Source organism: Rhinoraja longicauda, unplaced genomic scaffold (genome assembly GCF_053455715.1).
Source record: "Rhinoraja longicauda isolate Sanriku21f unplaced genomic scaffold, sRhiLon1.1 Scf000165, whole genome shotgun sequence".
In the NCBI taxonomy this organism is placed as follows: Eukaryota; Metazoa; Chordata; class Chondrichthyes; order Rajiformes; family Arhynchobatidae; genus Rhinoraja; species Rhinoraja longicauda.
Window position 1 is genome coordinate 202,501 of NW_027601383.1, and position 7,500 is coordinate 210,000.

A 7,500-nucleotide genomic window follows, 5' to 3' on the forward strand; every position below is an offset into this window, starting at 1 on the left:
CTTTGGTTCACGATGTCCCCGCCGAAGGCGGCGTACTTTAAAGTACTGCAGCTCGAGCGCACAAGGTGCGCGGGGAATTGTTAGCGGCGCCGTGCTTGTGCTGGCGGTGACCATGGCTGCCTGCTCCTTTGGTTCACGATGTCCCCGCCGAAGGCGGCGTACTTTAAAGTACTGCAGCTCGAGCGCACAAGGTGCGCGTGGAATTGTTAGCGGCGCCGTGGTTGTGCTGGCGGTGACCATGGCTGCCTGCTCCTTTGGTTCACGATGTCCCCGCCGAAGGCGGCGTACTTTAAAGTACTGCAGCTCGAGCGCACAAGGTGCGCGGGGAATTGTTAGCGGCGCCGTGCTTGTGCTGGCGGTGACCATGGCTGCCTGCTCCTTTGGTTCACGATGTCCCCGCCGAAGGCGGCGTACTTTAAAGTACTGCAGCTCGAGCGCACAAGGTGCGCGGGGAATTGTTAGCGGCGCCGTGGTTGTGCTGGCGGTGACCATGGCTGCCTGCTCCTTTGGTTCACGATGTCCCCGCCGAAGGCGGCGTACTTTAAAGTACTGCAGCTCGAGCGCACAAGGTGCGCGGGGAATTGTTAGCGGCGCCGTGCTTGTGCTGGCGGTGACCATGGCTGCCTGCTCCTTTGGTTCACGATGTCCCCGCCGAAGGCGGCGTACTTTAAAGTACTGCAGCTCGAGCGCACAAGGTGCGCGTGGAATTGTTAGCGGCGCCGTGGTTGTGCTGGCGGTGACCATGGCTGCCTGCTCCTTTGGTTCACGATGTCCCCGCCGAAGGCGGCGTACTTTAAAGTACTGCAGCTCGAGCGCACAAGGTGCGCGGGGAATTGTTAGCGGCGCCGTGCTTGTGCTGGCGGTGACCATGGCTGCCTGCTCCTTTGGTTCACGATGTCCCCGCCGAAGGCGGCGTACTTTAAAGTACTGCAGCTCGAGCGCACAAGGTGCGCGTGGAATTGTTAGCGGCGCCGTGGTTGTGCTGGCGGTGACCATGGCTGCCTGCTCCTTTGGTTCACGATGTCCCCGCCGAAGGCGGCGTACTTTAAAGTACTGCAGCTCGAGCGCACAAGGTGCGCGGGGAATTGTTAGCGGCGCCGTCGTTGTGCTGGCGGTGACCATGGCTGCCTGCTCCTTTGGTTCACGATGTCCCCGCCGAAGGCGGCGTACTTTAAAGTGCTGCAGCTCGAGCGCACCATGTGCGTGGGGAATTGTTAGCGGGGGCGTCGTTGTGCTGGGGGCTGACTGTCCCTAGTGGGTATAGGATAATGTTAATGTACGGGGATCGCTGGGCGGCACGGACTTGGAGGGCCGAAAAGGCCTGTTTCCGGCTGTATGTGTATGATATGATATGATATGATGCCTGCCTGCTCATTTGGTTCATGATGTCCACGCGGCAGGCGGAATATTTTAAAAGCACTGTTCTGTACGAAGTGCACAATGTCCGTTGGGGAAATGCAGCTGGGGGTCGGTCGACCGGCTGACGACGCCTGCCTGCCGATTTGGTTCACGATGTCCCCGCCGAAGGCGGCATACTTGAAAGTACCGCCGTTCGCGGCGCGCAATTTGCGGGGGGAGGAATTGTTAGTGCACGTCTGTGTGCTAGGTGACGATGCTTGCCGACTTGGTTCATGCCGTCCACGCCGAAGACGGCGCCGTTTAAAGTACTGCCGCTCGAGGTGCACAATTTGCGGGGGAATTGTTAATGGGCGTCGGCGTGCTGGGTGACGATGTGGAGATGTGGAACGCCGAGCCAGATCTATCTTATTTGTTTGCTTGGCCCACTGGACTTTGCGTGGGCTTTGCAACACTGTGTGCTAGGTTAAATCACGGCCAATAGAGTGAGTGTTTTTAATGATCCTGATCTGATAAGGGGACTAGAGGTAAAAGAGCCGTTAGGAGGCAGTGATCACAACACGATAAGTTTTACTCTGCAAATGGAAAGGTAGAAGGGAAAATCGGAAGTGTCTGTATTACAGTATAGCAAAGGGGATTACAGAGGCATGAGGCGGGAGCTGGCCAAAATTGACTGGAAGGAGGCCCTAGCAGGGAAGACGGTAGAACAGCAATGGCAGGTATTCCAGGGAATAATGCAGAGGTTGCAGGATCAATTTATTCCAAAGAGGTGGAAAGACTCTAAGGGGAGTAAGAGACACCTGTGGCTGACAAGGGAAGTCAGGGACAGCATAAAAATTAAGGAGAGGAGGTATAACATAGCAAAGAAGAGTGGGAAGACAGAGGATTGGGACTCTTTTAAAGAGCAACAAAAGTTAACTAAAGAGGCAATGCGGGGAGAAAAGATGAGGTGCGAGGGTAAACTAGCCAATAATATAAAGGAGGATAGCAAAAGTTTTTTTAGGTACGTGAAGAGGAAAAAAATAGTCAAGGCAAATGTGGGTCCCTTGAAGACAGAAACGGGGGAATTTATTATGGGGAACAAAGAAATGGCAGACGAGTTAAACCGTTACTTTGGGTCTGTCTTCACTGAGGAAGATACACACAATCTCCCAAATGTTCTAGGGGCCGGAGAACCTAGGGTGATGGAGGAACTGAAGGAAATCCACATTAGGCAGGAAATGGTTTTGGGTAGACTGATGGGACTGAAGGCTGATAAATCCCCAGGGCCTGATGGTCTGCATCCCAGGGTACCTAAGGAGGTGGCTCTAGAAATAGTGGAAGCATTGGAGATCATTTTTCAATGTTCTATATAGATTCAGGATCAGTTCCTGTGGATTGGAGGATAGCAAATGTTATCCCACTTTTTAAGAAGGGAGGGAGAGAGAAAACGGGTAATTATAGACCAGTTAGTCTGACATCAGTGGTGGGGAAGATGCTGGAGTCAATTAGAAAAGACGAAATTGCTGAGCATTTGGATAGCAGTAACAGGATCATTGCGAGTCAGCATGGATTTACGAAGGGGAAATCATGCTTGACAAATCTACTGGAATGTTTTGAGGATGTAACTAGGAAAATTGACAGGGGAGAGTCAGTGGACGTGGTGTACCTCGACTTTCAGAAAGCCTTCGACAAGCTCCCACATAGGAGATTAGTGGGCAAAATTAGGGCACGTGGTATTGGGGGTAGGGTACTGACATGGATAGAAAATTGGTTGACAGACGGAAAGCAAAGAGTGGGTATAAATGGGTCCCTCTCGGAATGGCAGGCAGTGACCAGTGGGGTACCGCAAGGTTCGGTGCTGGGACCCCAGCTATTTACGATATGCATTAATGACTTAGACGGAGGGATTAAAAGTACCATTAGCAAATTTGCAGATGATACTAAGCTGGAGGGTAGTGTGAATTGTGAGGAAGATGCAATAAGGCTGCAGGATGACTTGGACAGGTTGTGTGAGTGGGCGGATACATGGCAGATGCAGTTTAATGTAGATAAGTGCGAGGTTATTCACTTTGGAAGTAAGAGTAGAAAGGCAGATTATTGTCTGAATGGTGTCAAGTTAGGAGGAGGGGGAGTTCAACGAGATCTGGATGTCCTAGTGCATCAGTCAATGAAAGGAAGCATGCAGGTACAGCAGGCAGTGAAGAAAGCCAATGGAATGTTGGCCTTCGTAACCAGAGGAGTTGAGTATAGGAGCAAAGAGGTCCTTCTACAGTTGTAGCGGGCCCTGGTGAGACCGCACCTGGAGTACTGTGTGCAGTTTTGGTCTCCAAATTTGAGGAAGGATATTCTTGCTATGGAGGGCGTGCAGCGTAGGTTCACTAGGTTAATTCCCGGAATGGCGGGACGGTCGTATGTTGAAAGGCTGGAGCGATTGGGCTTGTATACACTGGTATTTAGAAGAATGAGGGGGGATCTTATTGAAACATATACGATAATTAGGGGATTGGACACATTAGAGGCAGGAAACATGTTCCCAATGTTGGGGGAGTCCAGAACAAGGGGCCACCGTTTAAGAATAAGGGGTAGGCCATTTAGAACGGAGATGAGGAAGAACCTTTTCAGTCAGAGAGTGGTGAAGGTGTGGAATTCTCTGCCTCAGAAGGCAGTGGAGGCCAGTTCGTTGGATGCTTTCAAGAGAGAGCTGGATAGAGCTCTTAAGGATAACGGAGTGAGGGGGTATGGGGAGAAGGCAGGAACGGGGTACTGATTGAGAGTGATCAGCCATGATCGCATTGAATGGCGGTGCTGGCTCGAAGGGCTGAATGGCCGACTCCTGCACCTATTGTCTATTGTCTATTGTCTATAATCAACCACTTTATTTTGCCCGTCTTTGTGACTCCTCTTTGACACGTCGATCACCGCTGAGGCTGTTTTACCTGTTTCCCCTATGTACCGTAAGGTACACTCCTTACATTGAACTGCATACACCCCATTATTTCGCTCACGGGTTATCCTCTGTGCTATCCAGTCTCTCCTGTCACCCTGTTCTATGTTTTTGTCTATTACCCAGTGGGAGCAGGCCCCATATTGACATTAATTTGTAACCCTACTGCTCCCCTCGTCTGCTGGTTTTATCACCATCTCATGTTTATCCCTCAGCTCTGCCGTGGTCTCCCTCTCTTTTTTTCTGGTGAGGTTCGGCCTATCCTTTGTCATGGGCATATCCCAGGCTGTTTTAGTAACGTTCTTTTAAAACGTGTCGTGTTTGTTTGGCTTTACCCACGTTCCAGCATTAGAGGCCAATTTTTGCAATGTTTCCTGGGTGGGATTTGCCGGTTTTACAAATGGTGTCACTATCTCACCCTGCTTCCTGATACCCTTATGGGGTCGGCTCTGTTCTTGCAGAACCCTCGGGTGGTGCAGAGTCTGGGCCTTGTTATCAATATCTTGCCCTGCTTCCCGATACCCTTGCGGGTTCGGCTCTGTTCTTGCAGATCCCTCAGGTGGTGCAGAGTCTGGGCGGCATCGTCACCCAGCACACCGACGCCCACTGAAAATTACCCACGCACAGTGCGCGCCTGGAGCGGCAGTAGTTCAAACTACCCCTACCCCTACCCCTACCCCTACCGCTACCCCTACCCCTACCCCTACCCCTAACCCTAACCCTAACCCTAACCCTAACCCTAACCCTAACCCTAACCCTAACCCTAACCCTAACCCTAACCCTAACCCTAACCCTAACCCTAACCCTAACCCTAACCCTAACCCTAACCCTGACCCTAATGCAGGCAGAGTTATTTATAAAGTGGCCCAGACTCTGCACCACCTGAGGGTTTTGTAACAGAACCAACCCCATAAGGGTTTCAGGAAGCAGGGCAAGATATTGATAACAAGGCGCAGACTCTGCACCACCTCAGGGTTCTGCAAGAACAGAGCCGACCCCATAAGGGCATCAGGAATCAGGGCAAGATATTGATAAAATGGCCCAGACTCTGCACCACCTGAGGGTTCTGCAAGAACAGAGCCGACCCCATAAGGGCATCAGGAAGCAGGGCAAGATATTGGTAACAAGGCCCACGGGGAAGGCGGCATACTTTGGGGTTATTTTGTAGTGAGTTTTGAAGGCATGTGCTAGTGTTACGCATACCGAGGGCGCGCAAAGTTCGGCGCGCCCGGGCCAAAACGCCTCTGCTGGCCGCGGCCGAGTCGGCCGACGGATTGCCACGGACTTGCTTGACGACCTGTCACTCTCCGTGCATCGGTTGCACGCCCGGTTCGTCCTTTCCATTTGTTTCATGATGTACACGCGGCAGGCGGAATATTTTAAAAGCACTGTTCTGTTCGAAGTGCACAATGGCCGTTGGGGCAATGCAACTGGGGGTCGGTCGACCGGCTGACGACGCCTGCCTGCCGATTTGGTTCACGATGTCCCCGCCGAAGGCGGCATACTTGAAAGTACTGCCGTTCGCGGCGCGCAATTTGCAGGGGGGAGGAATTGTTAGTGGACGTCTGTGTGCTGGGTGACGATGCTTGCCGACTTGGTTCATGCCGTCCACGCCGAAGACGGCGCCGTTTAAAGTACTGCCGCTCGAGGTGCACAATTTGCGGGGGAATTGTTATTGGGCGTCGGCGTGCTGGGTGACGATGTGGAGATGAGGAACGCCGAGCCAGATCTATCTTATTTGTTTGCTTGGGCCACTGGACTTTGCATGGGCTTTGCATCATTGTGTGCTACGTTAAATCACGGCCAATTGAGTGAGTATTTTTTATTCAACCACTCTATTTTGCCCGTCTTTGTGACTCCTCTATGACACGCCGATCACCGCTGACGTGTTAATCTGCGTGTTAGGTATCTCGGGGGTCAGTTGGACGGACAGATGTGTAAGGGTTTTGTTCGGAAGGATCGTTGAGTGTAAACGGTGAACGGGGGTTAAAGGCCCTGAGGTTTCAATCCTCTAAAGAATGTAAAAGGTCTGACGCGTTAGCTAGCAGCTAATGAGGTGAACCTAGCAGCTAATGAGGCTCTCTCTCTCTCACGGCCCCGGGACTCCCTCCCTCCCTCCTCCCTCTTGGAACCCTCCCTGCGTGGGGGGGGGGCACGAAGAAAAAGAGGGTATAAGAAGAATCCAGTGGAAGGAGTAGGGACTGGGGGCGAGGTCAGACAGCCTATCCGGCTAATAAAGCATCATGAGGTTAGGTATAAACTCTGATGACTGCATAAACTCGCCCCTAATGGGGGGGGGGGGGGCACTCTCTCCCCCACCCCTCTCTCCCCAGTGCCACTCCCTCCGACCCCCCCCCCACTCTCTTCGTGTCGCTGGGCCCGCCCGGCACGGCCCCGAGGATCACTCCCCGCGCGGCAACGGGACACCGGGTCGCCGGGCCCGCAGGGTCGTCAGTCGGGCGGGGGGGGGGGAGGGTGGCCATGCCAGCAGCAGGAGAGGTTTCCAACGAACCCGCGACCGCAGCAGGACCGCCCTCGGCAGACATTTGGACCCAGCGGGTCCGTTCGGGATGGTTGCCGGGCCCGCAGCAGAGGTTTCCTTCCACCCAACGGGGGGGGGGGGGGGGGGGGGGCGGGGCTGCCCATCTTCCCGCTCGAAGCAACGGCCTCACCCTAACGGCCTCACCCTAACAACCCTCACCCTGACCCTAAACCGCTCGGTTCATGACTTCTCTCCGTTTGGTTCATGAATTCGCCATTTAGTTCACGACTTCTCCTGTTGGTTCCTGACTTCTACCTCGTGGTTCGTGATTCCGGCGGGTAGGTGGGGTGCCCGGATACTCTCGGCGAAAGGTGTTCAAGTGGCAACGGCGGTCCCGTAGATAAGACGGGTTCGGATGCTCGAGCGTGTCGAGTAAGCGCCGGATCGGCGCCGGGCGCCCCCGGCCGGCTGGCTTGCCCCCCCCCCACCCCCCCCCCCCCCCCTGGCGGCAGAAACGTGTATCGCGCCAGTGCCGCCGCTGAGGTCGAGATTGGCCGCCTCGACCGTTCGAAGCGTCGCAATTCCGGCGGGACTTCCGAACGCTCGTACCGCCAAGTCAGCCGCGACATTCGAGAATTGCACTAAGTCCGAAAGCTGGCGTCGCTTCTTTTTTGCCCGCCGCAGGTTAACGATTTGACGGCGGAAGTCGAGGAGGTCCGATGTGCGGCCTTCAGCG